General features: G+C 30.3%; 1 long non-coding RNA gene across 1 annotated transcript in view; it reads right to left on the bottom strand.

The window, feature by feature from the left end:
* Positions 1–566: 566 nt before the first annotated feature.
* Positions 567–23,631, bottom strand: part of LOC106686300 (uncharacterized) — a 177,866-nt gene continuing 154,801 nt past the window's right edge. The window contains exon 3 of the long non-coding RNA XR_001343996.3: positions 567–679. This is a non-coding gene — a long non-coding RNA (uncharacterized lncRNA). The remainder of the gene's footprint in view (positions 680–23,631) is intronic.

The raw sequence follows: 23,631 nt of genomic DNA, 5'->3' as shown, positions 1-23,631 counted from the left end.
CTTTAACAAATATTATGAAAAATACTACTCAACAAAGTTAAACGCCAAGAATTAAATAATAACACATCGGACTATCTCTAAAGTCCTAATAGACATCGATACGTCGAGATGATTTCTGAGATAAAGATTTTTCATAATAAATTCAATAACTACTGATATTTCCATACATTTTTTTTTTAAATGTTGCTTTTAAAAGAACTGAATCTCGGGAACTATTGAAAGAGACTATTATACCATATTGACTATTATGACCTCCTCGACAAATCTTTCCCATTGGGTTTTTTTCCACTGCCATGTTAATATTAATTCCTAGCTTTTGGAAGTCTTCTCTAACATTATTTTGTCACCTAGTTCTAGACCTTCCTTTTTGCGTGACAATCTAGGTAATACAATTATAACCTTTTCGCAACTGCTGTATCATCCTCCTGTGTAGATGGTCAAAATATTTTATATGCTGTATTTTAATAAGCCAGTTGTAATATTCAAGTAGTAGACTATAATAAGAGATTTAATATATAAATATATTACAGTGATAGAATACAAAAAAAAAAAGGACTCACGTATATGTGATCCCTCTTGAACCTGTGATGGAGGTTGCCGATGAACGTCTCCTCAGTGAGCGGATCTAGCAGAACTGAGTCCCAGGCTCCGACTTCCTGCTCACCACCGTCCATCAGCCCTGGGAGCAAAGAGCAAACATTTCTTTAGCTTCAAAAGTTACAACAAAGGTAGCTATACAATAACATATATTTGCTCTAAATAATAAATAATTTACTAGTAATTTAGATACTAGTTCGAAAAAGCTGAACGCCGGAAAAGTAAAAGAACAGTGATATAAATTTTTTTTTTTAAACTTGCTAAGGAATATTTTTTCCTAATAATGTAGTGACACGATATATTGTTTACAAATTAATGAGTAATTAAAAAAAAAAACTTATACCACTACAAGCTATGAAGTTTCAAGGATTCAGGAGATTGTATGGAAGGATTATTTTTAGACCAATGGTTGTGCAGAGGCGTGATTTGGTCAGTATCACGCTAAATCCAAAGGTTTTCCCCCTGAAAGGATATCCATTTTTTAGAATCTATGTGAGTTCTAGATGGATCTCCCAGCATAATTGCTAGGAACCGCAGTTTCTATTAACATATAGCTCCATAACCAATCTCTTAGGGGCCAATTCAGTACTATTCATCCAACCGACTCACACGGGTTCAAGAATAGTGATGAATTAGTTTAGATCCACGGATTTTTGCTTTTCATGGTCACTCAAGGCACGAGGACCTATATGTCTTCCCTTAAATCAGAACATCTGTGGACATACCACAAGGCGTTTCTTAATTAAAGAAAATAGTGTAAGGTTATCAGTTATCAGTGCCTAGCTTTCCGGTATAATTGGTAACTCTTTTCGGGCGGTCATCCATCCCAGGACTGACTACGCTCAACGATAACCTATTGCATGCAGGTCACCCAACTCGGCCGCACTAATCACAAAATATATTACATCAAAGAAAAAAACAACAAAAAAAAGAAATCTAATTTCATGAAATACGGAATGTATGTAAAATGGAATCTCGTTTAACCGAATTCCGTAAACTCAAGCTTAAACTTCGATTTATGCGGTTTTCGGGTAAAAGAGAGGTTCATTTATGGATGTTATTAAAAATAAAAATAAAATAAAAACACTTTTATTAAAATAATAATTTGAAGGAGGGACAGCGATCAAGTAGAAATTAGAAATAGTTAACTATTTATTAATTCCCGTCTGCCATACCATATAAGGTCAATCATCTACATATAATAAAATAAAAATTTTATCAAGATAATGTTCTTACACTTTAATTAAAATCTTTGATTGCAAAATCAGTTATCCGACGAAGAGAATTTTCGTCTAAGTAACAGTGCTCCGATAGGAATATTGATCGGTGTACATTGAGGAAGGAATTAAATATGCTTCAAGAGGACGGAAGTCACTTGACTTAATCCTTATCCTCGTACTATTAAAGCTCTCCTTCATGCCACGGTCTTTTTTTTTAGGTGGTATCATCTTTTTTCACACCGTCTTCAATTAAAAGAATATCTTTTTTATAGGAACCGAGTATGGATTGGTACGATGACGTTTCGAAATAATTTTGCAAATGAAAGAGAAATGGTCAGTCAATAGTTAGTTCATTTTATAGAATAAAAATTTGATAATTTTGCTTAAGTTGATAAGTAAAAATTGCATTTAAGGGCTATCCCAAAGAATGGTATGAGATCGAGCAATTGGCAAGCAGTTAGCAAATGAAGGTAACATAACAATGGAATATACTATAACAATGGACACTACACACACTTTGAGTATTAATTTGATTTTATATCAAAGAAATAATAAAACAATTATTAAGTTTAAAAACGGTCATTTTTTTTTTACATCTCATTATTTGAAAATTTGTGCACAGTAAGTCAAATTTTGGGAATCATCCTGGGATAAACTATGACTATGCTGGCAAATTAACAGAAAACTGTCGGCGTAGTTACGGAGAAAACCATAGACGGGTCAATGAAGAATTTTTGTGTTTGATTTTTGGATAATTTATTTTGGGTTGTATATGTATTGAAACGCGAAGCTTCATGAGGCGTTAAATTTGTTTTTACAGACACAGAATGCAACACAATATCTAAATATCGCCGTCAACACCAGTATATTCTGGAACTGTGACCTTGTGAAGTCATATATATATATATATATATTAATTGTGTCAGTTATAGAAAATTTTAAAGTCCTGATGGGGAATAAAACTGGTGTCAGGTCCGGAGCGAAGGAGTTGAAATGTATTCAGATAGTAACTTTTTGGCTGTTGATTTGACAACTTGAAACAAATTGTCCGATAAGATAAGTTCCGTTATACAGAGGTGTACGGTAAAATAAGCTTTACTGTGTATAGAAATAAACAATATTGACCTCTAGCAAATCCTTCAATGCGCATTAAAGGAATGATTCTAGACCCAGAAATAGAAATCTATTACGCTCGATTGCCGACGGGATAGTGTGCCCACCCTAGTTCATTTTCTATTGACCCAGAATTTTCTTTACCTGAGTCATCCATCTCTCCGTGGTCCACTGCCTTCGACCTGTTGCTTCGTATTTCAACTTATCTTCCCGGGCCATACCATTCCAATCTTTTCACTTTATTGCCTTCACAAAACCTTCCGCCAACTAAGTCTTTACTTAAATTCCGGGGCTTATTTTCCTGAATGGGAATTCCATTCCGGAGGGTAAGCAAACTTAAAAGAAGAGGTTCATTGAAAAATATTTGCACAGTTTACAAAAAGTTTTCACCTTTTACCTTCCCTCACTTGTATAGAAGAAATATAGAGATAAACGTATAGTAACGAAACGAATTACGACTGTGAAAAATCTAGGGTGGTGCTCACATCACTCAACATTTTAATAAAAGATAACAAAGCCTATGAATGCAATCGGCAGACAAGAGGCTACGATTCATACTACAACCTTTATTTTCCCTTTTTCTCCTTTATATGTTCTTCATATTGTTTATTATTTTGTATTTACCCATTTTGTCTAACAATTTATTTATCATGAACAAAACAAAATGTACCTTAGAAGATAATTTTTTTTTTTAAGCCCTGTTAGACTATTTCAATGAGGAACAGATAGGTGATGCCCCTTTTTGAATCAAGTGGGGGGAAGAGATAAAGATAATACAGACTTTGAAGACGAAGACACAGAAATAAGAAGATGGGCTGGAGAAGAGCATGGACTAGGACAAGTCCTAAGAAGGGCCCTTCAGAAATGGAACTCCACGGCTTAGACGACACCGATGGCTACGACAGCACTCACAGCAAAGACACATCCACGACATGAATCATCCAAAGCAGGTGCTATTAAGATATATTACGCAACAATTCATGATGTAATTCAATATTTTATGGCAAACCAATTATCTGAATCATTTTAATAACATCATTGTAAATAAATACTTGGTTCCTTTGTGAAGTTTATTTACTATCATATTACACAATACCACCCCTTATTATGTTACATAATTAATAGTAACAACATTTTATAAATATAAAGATATTTAATTGGTAAACTGGTAAACATAGAAAAAGCCTTTGGAAAACAATCCAATTATAATATTACAATATTACAATATCGTGTCATATTTTGTTCGTTGCCCTTCGTCTAATAAAAGATTATTTAGCCTGCCAAGAGAGAAAAAAAGAAACTCGAATAAGAAATTTTCCACGATAGCAATGCATTCCTTATATAATATAATATGATAAAATGGTTTTATATATATGTAAAGTTTTCTCTAGAACAGAGGTTCCCAATCTTTTTCAGTATGCGGCTCCCAAAATAATCGGACCCTTTTTCCGCGACGCCCTTAATACATAAGATTTTTGTTCTTAAAAAATTGGAAACTCTTTTTTAAAAGCGATTACCCATTTAACAGTGAAAAATTAAGAACGGATACTCATTGTGCCTTAGGATAATATAAAATACCTAATTTTAACTGTTTTGGTAATATCAACATTGAGGCTGGACAACCACCATGTGGTTAGGTTAGTTGAAAAATAGATAAAACGCTAATTTTAAATTCACAAACAATTTATTGAACGTCCATTGATGATTAACAATATTAAACTTATTAATCGTCTTGATGTTTACAACACAACTTCATAAATCTCGGAATAAAATTGGATATGGCGACCTTCATTTCTGGGTTAACATTAATTTCAGAGCGATATTTACTTTTTATTACAGTGACCGCCAAAAACTCAAGCTTTGCACAAATAGCTGTAATTTTTTTTAATAATTGAATATTTCGCGGCGCCATTGTTTATATTTGTGGAATATTGTTTTCTTATAGAGCAGTTCCATACATTTAAAATTGTCCTAAAAATAGAGGTATCCCTTAAAGTGAGAGGTTTCCCTGCGCCAGTAAATAAACAAAAATAAAATATCTGAGGTATCGACTCAGTTTTACTATGAAATTATTATAGAAAAAATATTTGTAGTCTCATTTATAATATTGGTCCAATAAATATCTAAAAAGGCAATATATGATCTCTAGAATGGAGATTATTAATAATTTTTAATTTTGTTCATAACAACTTTTTTTAACCGGAGGAATCTGATAAGGTTGCCAACAATAGATATTATTGTAATTTAAAAGTGGTATAATTAGGAGATTGGTTGTTACATCATATATATTATAAATTATAATTTTTTTTTTGCATAATAAGGTAAACTAGTTAATCTACCGGGAGATAAATGACCTGAAAACCGAAATAAAAATAAGAAGATTGAGATTCTACGGACACATGATGAGAATGCACCAAAGCACACTAAACAAGAAACTGTTTAACAGAATCCGTGAATATGAGATTATGCGAAGCCAATGAGAGAGGTAATAAAGAAATTGAAAATAACAGAAAAGAACTGCCTGGATAGAGAACAGTACAGAAATAAAGAAAAACGGAAGGGTACTGCAGTGTTCGGAAGAGAGGAAGCAAAGGCACGCAGAAATGATGAGAAGATATTGGGAGAGAAGAAGAGAAAAATTAATGATATTCGCGTGGTCTTGAAAGACAGTTCCGAGAAAAAGAAAAAAAAAAAAGTAAACTAGCTATTAGAATTTAATTTTTTAATTATTGTTTTGGTGTTTGAATTATTGAAATTTGGTGGTGGTGGATTACAGTATACCACCGAGGGTTACAGCCGGTGACCCTGAAACTTATACAGATAATCTGAAATTTTTAAAATAGTACACAATTATATAAAATATTTACGACTCTTCCACTTTGTGAACCTTAATTATTAATAATACATCATTGGTAGAGCAATGAAATACTGAAATGAATTTTCTCAACACAAAGAAAAATCTGAATAAAGACAATTCCGCCCGTTATTATAGACAATAAATTATTTTGATTAAAAAAGGTAGTTTCTATTTCAATTCAGAGGGAATATTGCAAAGTTCCTATTTTAGGGAGAAGAAGAACTGCTATTATAAAAATCCTATTAAGCCAATCATTACGTCCCGCATCAGGATCTGTACGGAGTCTTCAAGAAAGGTTCCAAGATAATAAAAGAGATTCGGTAAAATTAAAGAAGTAAAACCCTCGTCATAAAAATGAAAAAAAGAAGTACTGCCATTATTTAACTTATCATTTTACCACTCGTTATTTTAAAATTACGTCTTATTCGGGCCTTTTTGTTATTAGTATTTTGTTCTTACAAAATAAGAAGATATTTGAAATAATAAAATCCTAATTTACGTTATTATACTTCCTCTTCATTAAATTCTTTCTTTTTTTTTCTTCTTTGACATTTACAACTGTACATAATAATACATCAAGTAAATTTGAAGTAAGATTATAATGGTATGAAACAGGCATGAAGACAAACAACCCATTCACAGCACCCTAAAATCATTTTTACATTAGGAGGTCTCGAGGTCATCTTCTTTTCACATTAAAAAAAAAAATTGGAGTTCTAAATTTATGTGACCGAACTCAAGATAAAAGAACACATGGGTATCACCCAGCAGGCTGAATACGATACCATTACACAATATTTGACTGTGCCGCGGGTATTGCAGGCTACAGCGCCGTAATTGAAGTACGTTCAAACTTCTATTTAAAGGACACCCATTCCATAATAGAGCCACCACTTAACGGACATTTTTGTCATAGTCCCGGCCAAAAAGTTACAAATTTATCATATTTATGTGTTTTGGCCCATCCTAGCATAATAAGAAAACATAAATTCAATTTTGAAAACTCAAAAATTTTAGATATAGAGAAAAATATAAAAAAGCAGGATAATTAAAGAAGCAATCTATATCACAAAAATATTAATAGGGTCGAAGATGTTAAGAACAATGCGGTAATATGGAGGATCTATCATACAGACATAATAAATAACCTAATAAAATGAAAAAAGATATAACAAAAAGTGTACGAAAAAAAGGATTGTAAAAGTAAAAAATAGATGAACAAAAACGAGAACTGATAAATACAAGCATAGCAAGAATTAGGACGAAACTCAATTTTGTTTCAATGTGTTGGAGATACCAAGCAGATAGCTATTTGTATCTCAAAATTTTTTAGATATTTTATAGTTTAAAAAAATTTATGAAGTAAAATTTATCGATTTCAAACACAGGGAGCCAGGATATTTTATATATATATATATATAAAATATTTGTGTTTGGTATTTGTAATATTTATATTTGTAGACGAGTATTGATTGTTAAGGAAAAAGGAAGGGACAAAATAAGAAATTTATTATATCATGTGAATATATGTATTGTGCATATGTCCGATCCTGGATTGATTGGTATGCTGTGTAGAGTACCAACCTAATGTAATTGGACAGGATGGCTAAATGAAGCATTTCTCTCTCTCTAATTGTTGCATTTTTTTTAATTGGTAGAAGTACCCGGAAAACAGAAGAGAACTCCAAAGTAGTTTAAATAATATTAAAATAAAGAAATATTTAGAAAGGAGAAAAAAGGATAACACCAAACATTTATATAAAATAATTTGAACCTTCTAGGGGTTAGAAGATAGGCGTTTAAACAAAATACAAATTAATTGCATTTAAACCTCTTCAAATTCAGAAACCCAATATTCCAGATGCAAAAAATAATTCCATTTCCAATCAGCACTTTTTACCTATTTATAAAAAGTAAAATGCATAAAATATAAATACAAATTTACGAATATAAATTTTTATATTTTGAGAAAACGTATCATACTGTTGTTTTTACTGTATATAACGAGAAGTATAAAAGAAAATTTATACCAAACAAGAAGTATGTATTATGTATTTTATGTAGAACTTATGCAGCCATTAGCTGTCAATTAATTCTTGAATCAAATAACTTACAAATCATGTTTCGTTATGAAATAAACAACAATAAACCTTTATTTTATTTTATTTTTTTAACTCCCTCATAAAGTATTTCCACTTATTTAATCTCAATACTTATTTTTTTATCTTCATTGTAATTTATATTGAATGTGAAAATTTTACAGTGAAAATAAAATAAATATTATCACTTATACCTCCAAAAATAAATTTAAAAAATTCTTTAGTAAAAAAAAAATCAATGTATTAGTCAAGAAACAATTCCACAGATTTCTCTAAATCAGAAGAAATTAAATACTTATTTTAAAGAACGCATTAAAAGGAACATTCCAGGAATTCCAGGAACAGCATATGAATTTGGCCTTAAGGTGAATGAAGACAAAACGTTGTACATGAAAAGCTCAAGAAAGAAAAAGAGAGAGAATAGCAAAGTGACGTTCAGAGACCACAGTTTCAGTTCTGTAAACTAGTTTAAGTACCTGAGAAGCCTGGTCACAGATGATAACACAGAAGGAGCAAATCAGAGGCCAGGATAGCAGCAGGGAATAGAAGTTATTTCTCACTGCAGAAAATACTGAAGTTTAGAGCTCAGTCTCTAAAAGAAGGAGAGTGGTCATTTACAAAACCATCGTAAGGCCAATAGTGATTTATGGGGGATAAACATGGCCCTTGACAAGAAAGGAGACTAAATGCTCAACTCCTAGGAGAGAAAAGTATTGAGAAGGATATGGGGAGGAGTCTCGGAAAATGGAATTTGGAGAAGAAGAAGGAATGAGGGACTGATATGTTCGGGGAATCCAGCATCGTGGCTTTAGTTAAAAGAGCAAGAATAAGATAGTTAGGACAAGTTGAGATGATGCTCGATGAAAGGATACCCAAAAAAGATGGTTTATGACAAACCAGATGGAACAAGGAAAAGAGGACGTCCCCGGATCAGATGGCTGGAGGATGTGAAGAAGAATTTGAAGCTCTTGAAAGTTGGCAGATGGAAGGAGAAAGCAAGAGACCTTGTAGATTGGTTGGCTGTTGTGGAGGAGGCCCAGATTCTTCCAGGACCGTAGTACCATATTAATAATAAATTTAAACTTCACGTCCGTCGATATAGCATGACAAAATATAACATAGATCTATTATAATCAAATTTAAGATTATATATATCATTCCGAAGTTTTAAACTATAATGCTGCAAACACTAGTATTTTATGTTATAAAAACACAAGTATTTTGTCTTGTTATAAAAACTTTGTTATACTTGTTTGTTTTTTCTTTTTAATTATTCTTCGAGATCGGTTTTGTTCTTAATTTTTTTTTATTAACTTAAATTGAAATTTAAACAAAAATAATATATTTATTATTTTTATTGTATATTTCAGCAATAAATCACTAAAATCAAATAATACTGTTTTTCCAGTCAAACTTCGTAATACTGAGCGATCCTAATATAATTACCGCAAGTTGCAAATGTTTCCATGAAGAGGCCTGGAACTGTTCATTACAGAGACCTCACCTTTGACACAAGGACAAATGACCTGGGCCCACATCTCGAACAAGAGCCCCGAACTCTAAACAATAGGCTAAGACTGTTGTATTCACTCCCACACAAATGATCAACTGTGGAACTCTAGCAGCTGTTGAATAGCTATACACGTTCAAAATCTTATGGAATGGATCACAAATCTACAGGAGAGCAAATCAAATGTTTCCTTTACTACCAAATTGCCAAATATTTATAACACTATCTAGTAGCCCCTGGATTTTTCTTCTTTATTTCTGATTTTTTTTTCGAATTTTTATTTGCACCAGTCTAGTTTACAATCAGTGAATGAGCGGTACTATTCCGGCATAGCATAAAATAAGCTGGCATGGGGGAAACAGAACCCAGTGGTCCATCCTTCTGACGTAAGTCTGAAGTAAATTATTTTATTTAATTATTTCTGAACATTTACAGCATTATTTAATCCAAAAATATAACATGAGAATGTGATAAGCTAGCAATAATAACATGAATAAATTGTGGAGGAACTACCCATTGAAAGTATTCCAATAACATTTCTACACCAGGTTTCAAGGCCATCTTCTTTTCAGCCACCTTGGAGTATAATCTAAAATACCTAGGTTCGGACTAGATGAGCTACATTAGAAACCTATTCATTGGAAATATGAATGATTTTATTTTGTGACGAAGTAAGAAACATTGACAATTTTACAAAGGATTTTGGATTGTAAGGATTGGTTATAAAATCCTAAATGCTCCCTACTTTGTCACACATAAAATCATCCACAAAGTCCTTAATGTTCCATTTGTAACAGATATCAATTTTTCCATGACAAACTCCATAACCACTCAAATCCATTAGTTTCTAATCTTGTTTCCTGTTTTATTCCGGACAATCCTCCGAGGCGTCTGAAAAGAAGATGGGTTCGAGACCTTATATTGTAAAAATGTTTTTAGAGTGCTACCATTGGGAAGTTTCTCTACATGCTTGTACCATAACATTATGATTTCCTCAAATTTACTTGATGTATTTATGTACAGTTGTAAATATCAATAAATTAAAAAAAAAAAGATTGGATACGGGAGGAATACGAAGGTTTAGTGATGTCTCTATCTTTTATCCATGTAAATCAGTCTTTTTTTTATGTAACCGTAGCTTGAATCGTTTGTGTATTTGGTGTTGTAATAGAACAGTCAGAATTGACGCTCATTTTCCAGTATTTTCAGTCTTGTAAAAGAACTTCAAGTCAGTCTTGGGTCTAGATTTATTCACAGGTAGTGGATGTGCTTGACAAGGATAAGTGGTGTACAGAGTACTACAGGCCAGTTCGTAGGCTTCTCTTTGATCATTTGGGTGCAAATGTTTGTTTTTTTCACAGTGAGTGGGTATAGAAAGAAGCAGTTCTCCGATTAAGGGAAGAAAATATCTTTCTATCTTACAAGGTCTAACTAACTTAACGGCACCTCATCATAAATAAAATAGGCTATGATTATCAAAATTAATTATCTTTTTATCATTTTATTTGCTTAATTCTTATCTCTATAATATTATATTGTACCATCTACAATCTACCTTATTTAGAGTTATATATTTTCCAAGTTTGTTTGTTATCGTTTTCTTTTTATTTGAATTTAGGTTGTTATATCGTTTTTTTGTTTTCAACTCTGATGAAGGCCTTAAATTCAGTTCGAAACGTTGGCACAAATAAATAAGTTTTACTTATTTGTATATCATTACTGACCGCATTCCTCCCCATGACCTACACAATAACTTATTAAAAATTAGTTACCATTTTCAATTTAAACATTCAACTTTTAGCAATTCTATAACCCTTTATAATTAATTGAAAATAGAAATATTTTTCTTTTTTCAATGTCGTTTCGTCTTTTCTTTATAATTTTCCAAAACAGTCTACTAACATTATCGGCATAAACTAAAGAAATCATTCCAAAAAAAAGAAGAAGTGCGTTAAACATTTCAAAATAAGTAACATTATTCCACTATTACGTCAGTGAGAAAAAAATTCACAACCCTATATCAATAAAAAAAACCTTTTACGATTCTCGTATTCATAATTAATTTTAATTATTTCTAAAGTGTTTTCATATTAGGAGGTTTTATTTTCGTATCAGATATTTTTGTGTAAAAATGTTTCCTATTATGGTGTATAATTCAAAAATAGTTTTTTTATCAACGTTACGGGGCCTTTCTTCCACTTTCAGTGAAATTCATTCGAAAAAGTGAAAGAAAGTCTAAGGAACAAGAATGATATTATAATCTCTACATAAAATTTAAAATTGTTGATTTTGATAATGGAAGAGTACCGAAGCGCAGTTGAAAAAATATGCATAAAATAAAGACATAAAAAGGAAGGATTTAAAAATTTTCACGGGTATCACACGTACTCCAGGGGCCTGTTTCATAATAAGAGCTAATAGTATTAGTACATAAGCATAAGTACACAAACTATAAAGCACAAGCACTAATACATTTTGTTTCATGATAGGGAAGACTATCAGTGATATTACATTTGAAATTAAAATTGAAAGTAAAAAATTATCTGGCTGAAGTATAAAAGTCAGTGAAATTGTACCAAATTCAGACTACACGATTAATTGTATTGATTTGTACTTTATTATGAAACAGGGCCCATATATGTCTAAAGGAAGTCCGAAAAACATTTGGTCATGAAATTTTCTTCAACTAACTCACTTTTTCTTTTATCAAATAAGGTAACATTATTATGTCTTACGGTGCTAGGCTTTTACACATCCTCCACTGGCTTTTAATACCATTGACACGATTGAGAGAAAAACTCTACAATCTTCCGGAGTCTGAGTAATATTAACACATAAAACTTTATGTTTCGGTTCCTTATCCACCGAAAGGGATTGAAAACTAGTTAATTTTCTTATTTTCTTTCTCAATAAATAAACTCCGAAAGGTATACTATTCCGATGAATAACACAGCTTTAACTCAGATGATCCAACGAACTCTGCTCTGAAACCCCTCGACAGTAAACAGGGATTCGGAGTGGGGGGGGGAGGTTGGAGCCTTCACTTGGGTCAAGTTTAAGTGGCAGCCCAACTGAGCAGCACCTCGTTATAACTTGCTCCACATCTCCTCAACCGGTTCGATCTGTTTCTAAATCGATTCTTTCTCAGATCGATACTATAGAGGGAGATGTACTTCGAATAGTATTGAAAGAATTAGTTAAATTTATTAAGGTTTAGTCTATGCGACTATGAATGTACGTGGTTAAGACCTAGTAACAATTTCTAATTTACTTCATTATTTTATACATCAATTCATAAGAAAACAAAATTCAAAATGGTAAATTAAAAAACTTGCTTGCTTATTACTTCCTAATAATGTTACTACAATATATTTATTTATTTATATGCGTGGGTTATGAACGCCTGTGGATATTACAAGGTTCATGAAACGAAGCAAAAAAAAAAAAAAAAAAGGATCAAACAAAAAGGTACAATTCAGAATAAATTTACATTTTCGAACTCGGTAGCTAACAAGAACCCTGCATTGTTTGTTGATGTTTCGTCCCACGCTCAATATCATCGGAGCCGCGCGAAATAAAATGCACAATTTTTTTTTCGTTATTTCCCATAATGTTTAGAAGAGTTTTCCACATATAATAACACACGAGATGCAGTTATCCCAAAACAGATTTTTTTTTTTTCTCTAAAGAATGAGAAATCGAAATTTTTGTTTCCCTACTTTGGTAAATATCACTAAGACAGACATCTATATTTTTAAACTAAGAAACATTTTCAAGATTTTTTGAGGCTCATTTTCCGTATATATTACAAAATATCAAAATATTTAAATATAAATATATTTATTAATATAACACCAATATATATTATAATATATTAAATATATAATTGTAACAATATATTTAGTATTTTGTTCCAACCATATGTATTACTTGTTTTACTTTTTATATTCATCACATATTTTCCCCTTAAACTAGCATTTATTAATTAATATTTAATGTTTTTTTTTATCACATAACTATATATATTTTATTATTTAATATTTTGTGTTTACATCCTTTATCTGTGTTTTTGTATGTATTCTGCTCTACTTACTCTTATTATTATGTAAATTTACACCTTTTTATCTCCATTCTATTTTGCATATTTTCTTTTTTTATTGTATTTATCGTTTTTCCCTATAATATAGCTTACGTAGTTTATGATTTAATGTCTACCTATTTTTTTTTTTTTTTAATATATTTCCTAATATCATCTTACTTTAATATTATTTTAAATATTTTTACTTCCATATGTACTATGTCAAAAGTTTTCGATTCTTTTGGTAGGGAAGAAGCAAAATTTATGTTTTTTTTAATATTGCTTGACTTTTATTGAACTGAAACCTACAAATTATATTAAAATTATTTGAAGTAGGCAGTTGACCGTATGAAGTAGATTGTACGAAGATAGTCAGTCCGGGAGGCGGTCAATAAAGGTATCAAAATGAATAACGTAAGCACTGAATTACAACAAATTATTATAACAACAAAACATGAAAAATAATATATAAAACTATTATATTTTTGTGGATTTTGAAGTTCAATCGATAATACAACTACATCTACGCGACGTTTTGCATCTTTATTTGCATAGTCATGCCCAACAATTAACAAAAAAAACCTTAAAGGAAGATTAAGCACCCAGAGGTCAATAAAGGTATCAAAATAGTAGAAGAAAAATATTTATTGTTAGGTAACGTTCCGCCTCACATTGCAGGGATCCGCCAGGGCTAAACGAAAACAAAACTAGATAAAAACATTGAATTGACAAAACATTTCAAAAAAATTGTTATGTTTATAAAATATAATAATATAAGAAAGTATATATTTAGGTGAACTAGAAACTAGTTACTAATACATACAACCAGGGCCCTGTTTCATAATGAAAGCTAATAGTATTAGTTCATGGTACAAGTGTTGAAACTAGTGTGATAATAATACTAATACTTATTTTTTTCATAATAGGGATGACTATTAGTGGTATTACAGAAATAAAAAAATACTAAAGTACAAGCTACTATTGTACAAGTCAGTGTAATTGAATTAAGATAAATCTACAAGACTAATATTATAATCTGGACATACGGAGTTGAGCTTTGGGGCTCCACTAAACCATCAAATTCCTCCAGAATCCAATCCTTACAGTCCAAAATCCTTCGTAAAATCCTTAATGCTTACTTTGTCACAAATCAAGTCATCCATAAGGACCTCAACATTCCATATGTTGCCGATTTGGCCAGAACCAGATACCGTTCCTTCCATAATAAACTTCTCAACCACCCAAATCCACGTGTTTCTAACCTGGCTTCTCCTTCATTACCTAATAATCTTCCTAGGCGTCTGAAAAGAAGATGGCCTCGAGATCTTCTTCTCTAGAAATGTTATTGGAGTTCTATCAGTGGGTAGATTCTCCACATGTTTCTTTCATGTTACTATCTCACCTACAGCAAATTTACTTGTTGTATATATAAATCAATAAATAAATTATTAAAAAAAAATATATATATATTATTAGTTTGTACTTTATTATGAAACAGGACCCTGGTGTGATAAAGTTCTAAATACAGATCTAGACTAATATATTGCAGGAGAATACTCGTTAGAAATAGTTATAAATATGGTAAAGAGGTGAGTGTAAAAGATACCTATACAAGATATAAAAGTTAATATCTCTTAACTATATTCATAATATATACTTCACCTAAATATATACTTCTTTATATTATTATTATTATTTTTTATATACTTTGTAAATATAACAATTTTTTTTATTTTAATGTTTAGTTCTATAATGTTTTTTTCATTTAGCCTTAGTGGATCCCTACAAAGTGTGGCAAAACGTTGGTTAACAATAAATAATTTCTTTTACTATTATGATACCTTTATTGACCACCACCCGGACTATTTTCCTACAATATATTAAAATTACTACTCCCTTTTTTGAATTATTTTATAAATTTATGTTTCCTTTCTTATTTATTTAGATCCTCATTATACTTGTCATCAATAAAAGAAGCAATAGATAGTGAAATGCGTATCAAAATATTTCGTGCAACTTGAGTATAAAAAAGAAAGAAGATAAATAACAATACAAAATTCAGCACCAAAATCTGCGGCGAAACATCCATTATAATTCCAAACACCAACGTTAAAGACTTAATCCCGGACGAGGTAAAGCGAAGATTGAGATCGATGATTAGAGGAGACAGGGAAGGAGAACCCCGAGGTGTAATTAGTGGATAGCTGAAAGGGGGCTTAAGGCCATGTATGGGGGGGGCTCAAGGCCCCTCGAAACTCCCCCTTTTCTCTCGACCCAGATTTTTCACCTTTTCAGGCTCAGCTTATCGGGCAGCAATGCTTCTCCTCATCAATCAGGAACCCCTGCCCGCAGCGGTGCCAGCTGGGTCCGTTCCTGTCTTATCTCTAGGCTTAGTCCAGTATTTATCTCCTTAATATATTATATTACACAAGATAAAGCTATACCTTCCCATTCGGCGCCTTCCAATGGGCGTAATCCCACACTGAACACAGGGTATACATACTAAAAGACTTAACGGAGAATTGTCTAAATTTACAACAAAAAAAAGTAGAAAGGATTAAGTGAGATTTTATTTTCTTCACTTTTAGTAATATATATTTTTGAGAGTCTTGAGGTTCAGCCAATAATAAACAACTATATTTTGGCGAAAGACGTTTCAACATTTTCTTGTTCTTGTTGTTGTGTATTCACAACCTACAGTGAAAAAAAGAGAAAAGATTTTTCTAAATAATTATTAAACACTAAAATACAAAATAATAGAATAAAAATTGTTACATCACTAACAATTGTTATGTAATGTTTCTATCTCATTAAATTTTGTCATAATATTTAAATTATTTCAATTTGCATTCTGTATATTATAGCCTTTAACAATTAGTTGGGAGTGGGTAGCTAATTGGTAAGGCAATGAACTACTATCTCCAAGGACGCATGTACGAATCTGGCAGTGGCAGATAATTTATTATTTGTCACCTAAAGTGGTTGAGTCAGACCTGCGGGTACGGAAGCCCCCAGAACCCATCCAGCCTCATAAAGTGGGTGCCCTTGATTGAGTAAAAATCTGGTGATTGAGGATAATTCAGATCAAATCACCTCCTTGCACAACCGTTGGTCTAGTAACAGTACTTCCTTAGAAAGTACTGCACCCCTGACCCTTCATGGATTGTAGCGGTACAGATTTTATATAATTTTTAATTTAACACTCAATTATCAATATCTTTAAAAATATTTTTCATCATGGAGCATGAATATGAATAAATAACATCTCGATACCTGCCAAAAAAATATATATGATATATATTTCTTGAACCTTCCGTTGATTTTTGACATTTGAGAGATAACTAACAATACATTTTTTTAATTAGTTGTCATTTTATCTTATTACTCAAGTATATTATCAGAAACAGTCTTATAGTCACTTTTTTTACTAACGTAGATTGGAATAGTAGCTATCTTAAACTAGCACCATATTTATATCTATTTACCAATCTTTGAATAAATGAATTTAATACATATACGATACAATATTCAATTCCAAATTTATGTATTTGTCATGCAAATGTATAATTTAAAATCATACTTTAATATGGAAAAGTATTTGTTTTTAATTAACCTTCTCTAATTTTGAAGTTTGAGTCTATAAGTTGATACTGGTATTTATTGGAAATAAATTTCATATATAAAAATCATACTTCTTAATTTTTTCTCTAATATTATAGGAAGTAATTTTTTGATAATTATTCATCGTACTTGTGTAGTATGCATAGTGTAGTATGCAATGCAGGTGTTAAGTTGAGAATGTCTCTTCTTCCAGAAGTGAATAAAATCATTCTAATTTATTGTTAAATCAGATTATTTATAAACAATTATTATTAATGAGTAATTATAAATTGTATTGAGAGTCTTAATTTAATAATTTTTAGTAAAAACGGACGATGGTTAAAAATTAAAACAATTAGGTCCTATAAAATAAATAAAAGTATGATTTAATAATACTAAACTCAATTAATTCAATTCATATATGATGTTTAATATATTTATAGATAGATAAGTAAATAAAAGTATGATTTAATATTTTATATATCCATATTGTCATGTAATAATGCTCAATGTTATAATATAGATCGATGTCATAATATAATAGTAGATGTTACAATAATATGATATTTTTGGTGTGTGGGTGAATAGGGATTCCTAATTCAGTTGGTTGTTTTCCCTAATCCAAACATTTTTTATGTAATTATTTTTTTCTCTAATTGGTAATAAAATATTTGTTTTTGTTTTTAAATAAAGAATACAATTTTAGAAAATGAGTTGGTCATTTAAATCATTAAATAGAGAGTGCCGTGGCACCGTGGTAAGGCGCGATGCTACTAACTCCACGGGCCCGGGTTCGAATCCGGCCGGCTAGAAAATTGTTTTTTGTTACATTGTAATCGTGAGCCCACCTCGTTGGTTCTGGAACCCTTCTGGGGTTTACTCATCCTCATAAATTAGGTATCCTTAATTGGATAAAAATCTGGTGGTCAGGCGTGATTCTGACCAAATCGCCTCCTTGCACAACCGTTGGCTAGTAACAGTACTTTCCTACAAAGTACTGCATCAAAAACCCTTCTTCAAGGGTCGTTATTTCAAGTCAACTAACTTAAACTACCATTGTTCGGAGGAACTAAGTAAAATTAATATGTAATGATTTCAAAATTGTCAATAAACATTTTGAAATATTAAATATTTTAATTGAATATAGTCCACATAAAACATCAATAAATAAAAACAATGAGATAGATGTTATTGTTCAAAAATCGTTAAATTATACGAATATACATCATTTCCTTATACACACAAACAAATAAAAAATAAATAATAAATATAAATTTACAAAGAGTAATATGATAAAGTAATCAGGGACAAACATAGTATCAGTTGCTTGGCACAATTAGTGCCAATTAGGGAAATCGATATAAAGCAGGGGTTCATTAGGACCGGATAAAAATATAAATAGGATTTTAATTTCTAAAATATTATAGAATTGACGAATTAAATTTTATCGGGCTATTATTACTTTTTTTAATGGTTTTGTTTGTACTGAAAGATTGAAATTTTTACTTTTAAAATATACAATTTAAAGTGGGTAGTTTCTCTACACGCCTGTAAAACTCTAATTTAACTTAGATCAGACTTAACTAAATGTATTATAATGTACAGTTGTAAATAGCAATAAATACATATTTAAAAAAGATATATATTACACAATAGATTAAAATGAAAGCAATATATTGCTTTAATTTTATATCTTATAGTTTGTTTTGTAAAATATTATGTCGTATATAGGGACATTCACATTGGAACTACGGCATTAATCGCGTATTATATCAAAATACTGGCTGCATGGTCATATGTTTATACAGTCAGCTTTGAGCTCTCTTAGCGACCACTAGCTCTTGTCGTGCTACACATCACACACTCCCTTACCATCGCCTACCCAGGTTTACTGTTCGAGAGAACTTCATATACAAGTTTAGATTTTGCCATTATTCACCTACTGCCATTATCTCAACTACATCTCCAAGACTATTCATCCCCAACATAAGGTCGGATAGACATTATTTTTTCTCATCCAGCAGAAATATTATGAATTTTACTATCGACCATGAAATTATTTTTAATTTGAAGAATAGTTCTCATTCGCATGTATCATTAAAATAAAATAGTTCTTTATACTTGCGTTTGTTATAAAATTTTATATATTTCATTTAATTTTTCTAAACTATTAACTTAAGAAATAAGCATAGTTAATGCTATTGACAAATATATACATATATTGTTCATTATTTTTATTTCATTTACTTCCATTTCCTTTTCTTGTCTTAATTATAATTTCAGTTTCAATCTCTTAATTAAATTATTACCTAAATCAAAGTATCCTTTAGAAATTAGACTCCGTGCGGATATAAAAATAAAAATTGTCTACTTAATTAAAATAAAAACTGCTCTTTAACCTGAAGATTTGTTTAGTATATTATATATCCTAATTAAATTACATTTAAACTACGCTTACAAACGTGTGATTGTCATATACATATACTTTTTTGTAGCTTTGTTACAGTTACAATATTATGATATTGTGTATGTGTTTTGGTGGAAGGGAGTGGAAAAGGAGATTCTTGATTTATTTTGATTTTTTTTTCTTTTATGTTAGTAAAATTTTTGTCACGAAAGAAATGTCTTTAAAAAATTATTTGGCCAAACAGCAAGACACTTTCAAAATTTCTCATTTTCTATAAGAACGGTACTTGTAAGTACATACAATATCGATAAAGAGATCTCTTTTATTAAGCTTGTACTGTCAAAGTAAACACGGCTGCAGAATGAAGTTAGGACTAAGTTCTCTACAGCTTGACATTGGTCTAACACTAACAGTATAACAACTTGACCGCTGTTTTAACTGCTTCGAAAATATTTCATGTAACGTTCAAACCTTTTAAATTTCATTACTTTGACTCTTAACTAGTTTTCAATTTGTAAGTTTAGTCAACTCGAAATAATTTGAGTTTCATCTATTACTCTGTCACGAAAAATTAATGTTAAAGTCAAAACAATATATTCATGGTTTGCTGCTTTCAATGGTGTAGATATTATTTACTAACTATTTGTAATTTTGAAATCCATTTCTATTTATAATTCACAATTCTTTTTCTTTGCTAATGAAGTATTGAATTTGAAACTGGATATTATTCGATATCAATTTTTCGTATTATAAAATGTTTGAAATACATAATTGTCTATATCTCAATCATTTCTTATATAAATTTTGAAAACAATTGTTGGCTGAAGAAATTTTTTTCCGGAATAGAGAATATATTTTAAATAATATTATTGTTAATTTTTTTTTTTTTTAGGTTCTTGAAGTTCAGTCAATATTAAACAGCTAGATTTATGGTAGGTTTAGAGATGTTTAGTTCTCATATTTATACTCCATGGTGAAAAAATATGTTTTTTCTTTTTTAAAACTGTACATAACTAAATGTTAAATTAAATATTAAATAAAATCTGAAGTACTGTTACTAGATAAACGGTTGTGCAAGGAGCTGATTTGGTCAAAATCACCCTCAACCACCAGATATTTACCCAATTAAGGATACCCAATTTAAGAGGCTAGGTGGATCTCAGAAGAGCTCGTGAACCCAAGGGGTTGACTCACGGCTACAGGGTAACAAAAAACTATTTTCTAGTTCTACCGGGCTCCCTACTTAAAAATTTAAATGACTAAATCATCTTGTAGAAAAATTTTATTCCTTGTACAAAAAAACAAAACAAATATTTTATTACTGATTAGAGAAAAAAATAATCTACATAAAAAAAAGTTTGGATTTGGGAAAACAACCAAATGATTTACGAATCTCTATTCACCCACACACAAAAAATATCATATTATTGTAACATCTACTGTTATAACATTATTACATGACAATATGAATATATTATATATATAAAATATTAAATCATACTTTTATTAATTTTTTCCTCCATTTTATAAGACGTTATTTTTTAAATATTTATCGATCATCTATTTTTAATAAATATTATTAAATTAAGACTATCAATACAAATTACAATAATAATTGTTTATAAATATTCTGATTTATCAATAAATTATAAAGATTTTATTCACTTCTGGAAGGAGAGACATTCTCAACTGGACACCGCACACTAAGTACAATGAATAATTATCAAAAAATCACTTCCTGTAATATTAAAGAAAAAATTGAGAAGTATAATTTAAATTATTGTTATTAATCACTCAATTGTCAATTTTTTATTATATTATGAATAAAATCAACAGAAAGTTCAAGAAATATAGAACGAAGTTTTTAAAGAAAATACTTAATATAATAAAATGATTAGAACTGAAACTTAGTAAAAAAAAGTTAATATAGCATTTACTCAATCTCAAGATAATCTGAAAGGTAGTAACTCTTAGTGGCAATTACTGAGAAGAAAATTAAACAAGAAAATAAATCAGAATGGAAGGAGTTTAGCTGTTGTCCTTCCATTCTGATTTATTTTCTTGTTTAATTTTCTTCTCAGTAATTGCCACTAAGAGTTACTACCTTTCAGATTATCTTGAGATTGAGTAAATGCTATATTAACTTTTTTTTACTAAGTTTCAGTTCTAATCATTTTATTATATTAAGTATTTTCTTTAAAAACTTCGTTCTATATTTCTTGAACTTTCTGTTGATTTTATTCATAATATAATAAAAAATTGACAATTGAGTGATTAATAACAATAATTTAAATTATACTTCTCAATTTTTTCTTTAATATTACAGGAAGTGATTTTTTGATAATTATTCATTGTACTTAGTGTGCGGTGTCCAGTTGAGAATGTCTCTCCTTCCAGAAGTGAATAAAATCTTTATAATTTATTGATAAATCAGAATATTTATAAACAATTATTATTGTAATTTGTATTGATAGTCTTAATTTAATAATATTTATTAAAAATAGATGATCGATAAATATTTAAAAAATAACGTCTTATAAAATGGAGGAAAAAATTAATAAAAGTATGATTTAATATTTTATATATATAATATATTCATATTGTCATGTAATAATGTTATAACAGTAGATGTTACAATAATATGATATTTTTTGTGTGTGGGTGAATAGAGATTCGTAAATCATTTGGTTGTTTTCCCAAATCCAAACTTTTTTTTATGTAGATTATTTTTTTCTCTAATCAGTAATAAAATATTTGTTTTGTTTTTTTGTACAAGGAATAAAATTTTTCTGATGAGTTAGGCAACAACTTTTGATGGGAAATTATGGTTTCATCCCTCCCACCAACTTCAGTCCCGGAAGGAGATTCAATTCTCTTCTGCTCAAATTAGTTTTTTGCACAGGTATATATTTGGAAGTATCATAAATATGTTATATCAAGTATGATATGTTATAACAATTTTTCTTTTCTTTTCTTTTAAATCTGAAAAATGAGAGATGTAATAATGATGAAAGCTTAGTGAGCCCGAAGGTTCGATGCCGATAATCCAAAAACATTTCTAAAAGAGAAGATCTCGAGGCCATCTTCTTTTCAGACGCCTAGGAGAATTATTAGGTAGTGAAGGAGGAGCCAGGCTAGAAACGAGTTGGTTTGGGCGGTTGGGAAGTTTATTATTGAAGGATTGGTTCTGGCCAAATCGGCAACATAGGGGACATTGAGGTCCTGATGGATGATTTGAATTAAATTAACCGGATGTTGTATAGCCTTCAGATTTTTTTTGTTAATTCATCCTTTTGGGTCCGACAAATTCACGTTACATTATATCTTCTAAATCCTTAAGGCGCTTTTCTTTCCTCTGTGTAAGAGGCTGTACTTTGCTCCCGTGAAGAACGGTAAGGATAATAGTTATATAAATTCTAACTTTTAAATTTTTTGACAGAAGGCACGAACTAAGCAATTTCTTTTATAATAATCTATATATATAGATTTTTCGGTTGGCTCAACAGAAATTGTAAATCCTTGGCCGAATAAACAACCCACACCTAAAAACGCCGAAAAAACCCGACAAAAAAAACACACCTGCTTATCTTGGGCTATTGCTTTCCAGTATTTTACATGTATCTCTTTTATATCTTTATTGAATCTGTCTATCCATTTGTTTAATAAGAATGTAAATATACAATTGTTAACATTTGGGAGTAGCACGATCCCAGCACACTACCTCACTGCTACCACAACTAGTATGCCAGAAATGCCAAAGAAGGGAGATAAAAAAAAAATAAGCAATTTTGAATATTGTAAAATTACAATCACATCCCACCTTTAAACTTGCTTTTATTTCCTCAGCAATTTCCTTTCTTCTAGTTACCATATAACCTAAATAGTTAAACCTGTTTAAATGTATTTACTCTTATATCTATATCACTGAAATCGCTCTCGTTTCTACTGCAAATCATATGTTTTGTTTTATCCGTATTTACTTCGGGACCTAGATCCTTACTAGATTTTATCTTATTAAGTTTAATTGTTTGATTGTACCCATTCAATAATACCAAATCATCAGCACACTCGAGCACTGGTTTTTACCAACTAAAGTGAAGAAAAGTGCATACCTTTTCAGTATATACCAAGTATTACATTTATTAAAAAT

The sequence above is a fragment of the Halyomorpha halys genome, unplaced genomic scaffold (assembly GCF_000696795.3).
Source record: "Halyomorpha halys isolate HHAL.00 unplaced genomic scaffold, Hhal_1.1 Scaffold806.1, whole genome shotgun sequence".
Lineage (NCBI taxonomy): Eukaryota > Metazoa > Arthropoda > Insecta > Hemiptera > Pentatomidae > Halyomorpha > Halyomorpha halys.
This window is presented reverse-complemented; position numbering and strand designations above follow the sequence as displayed.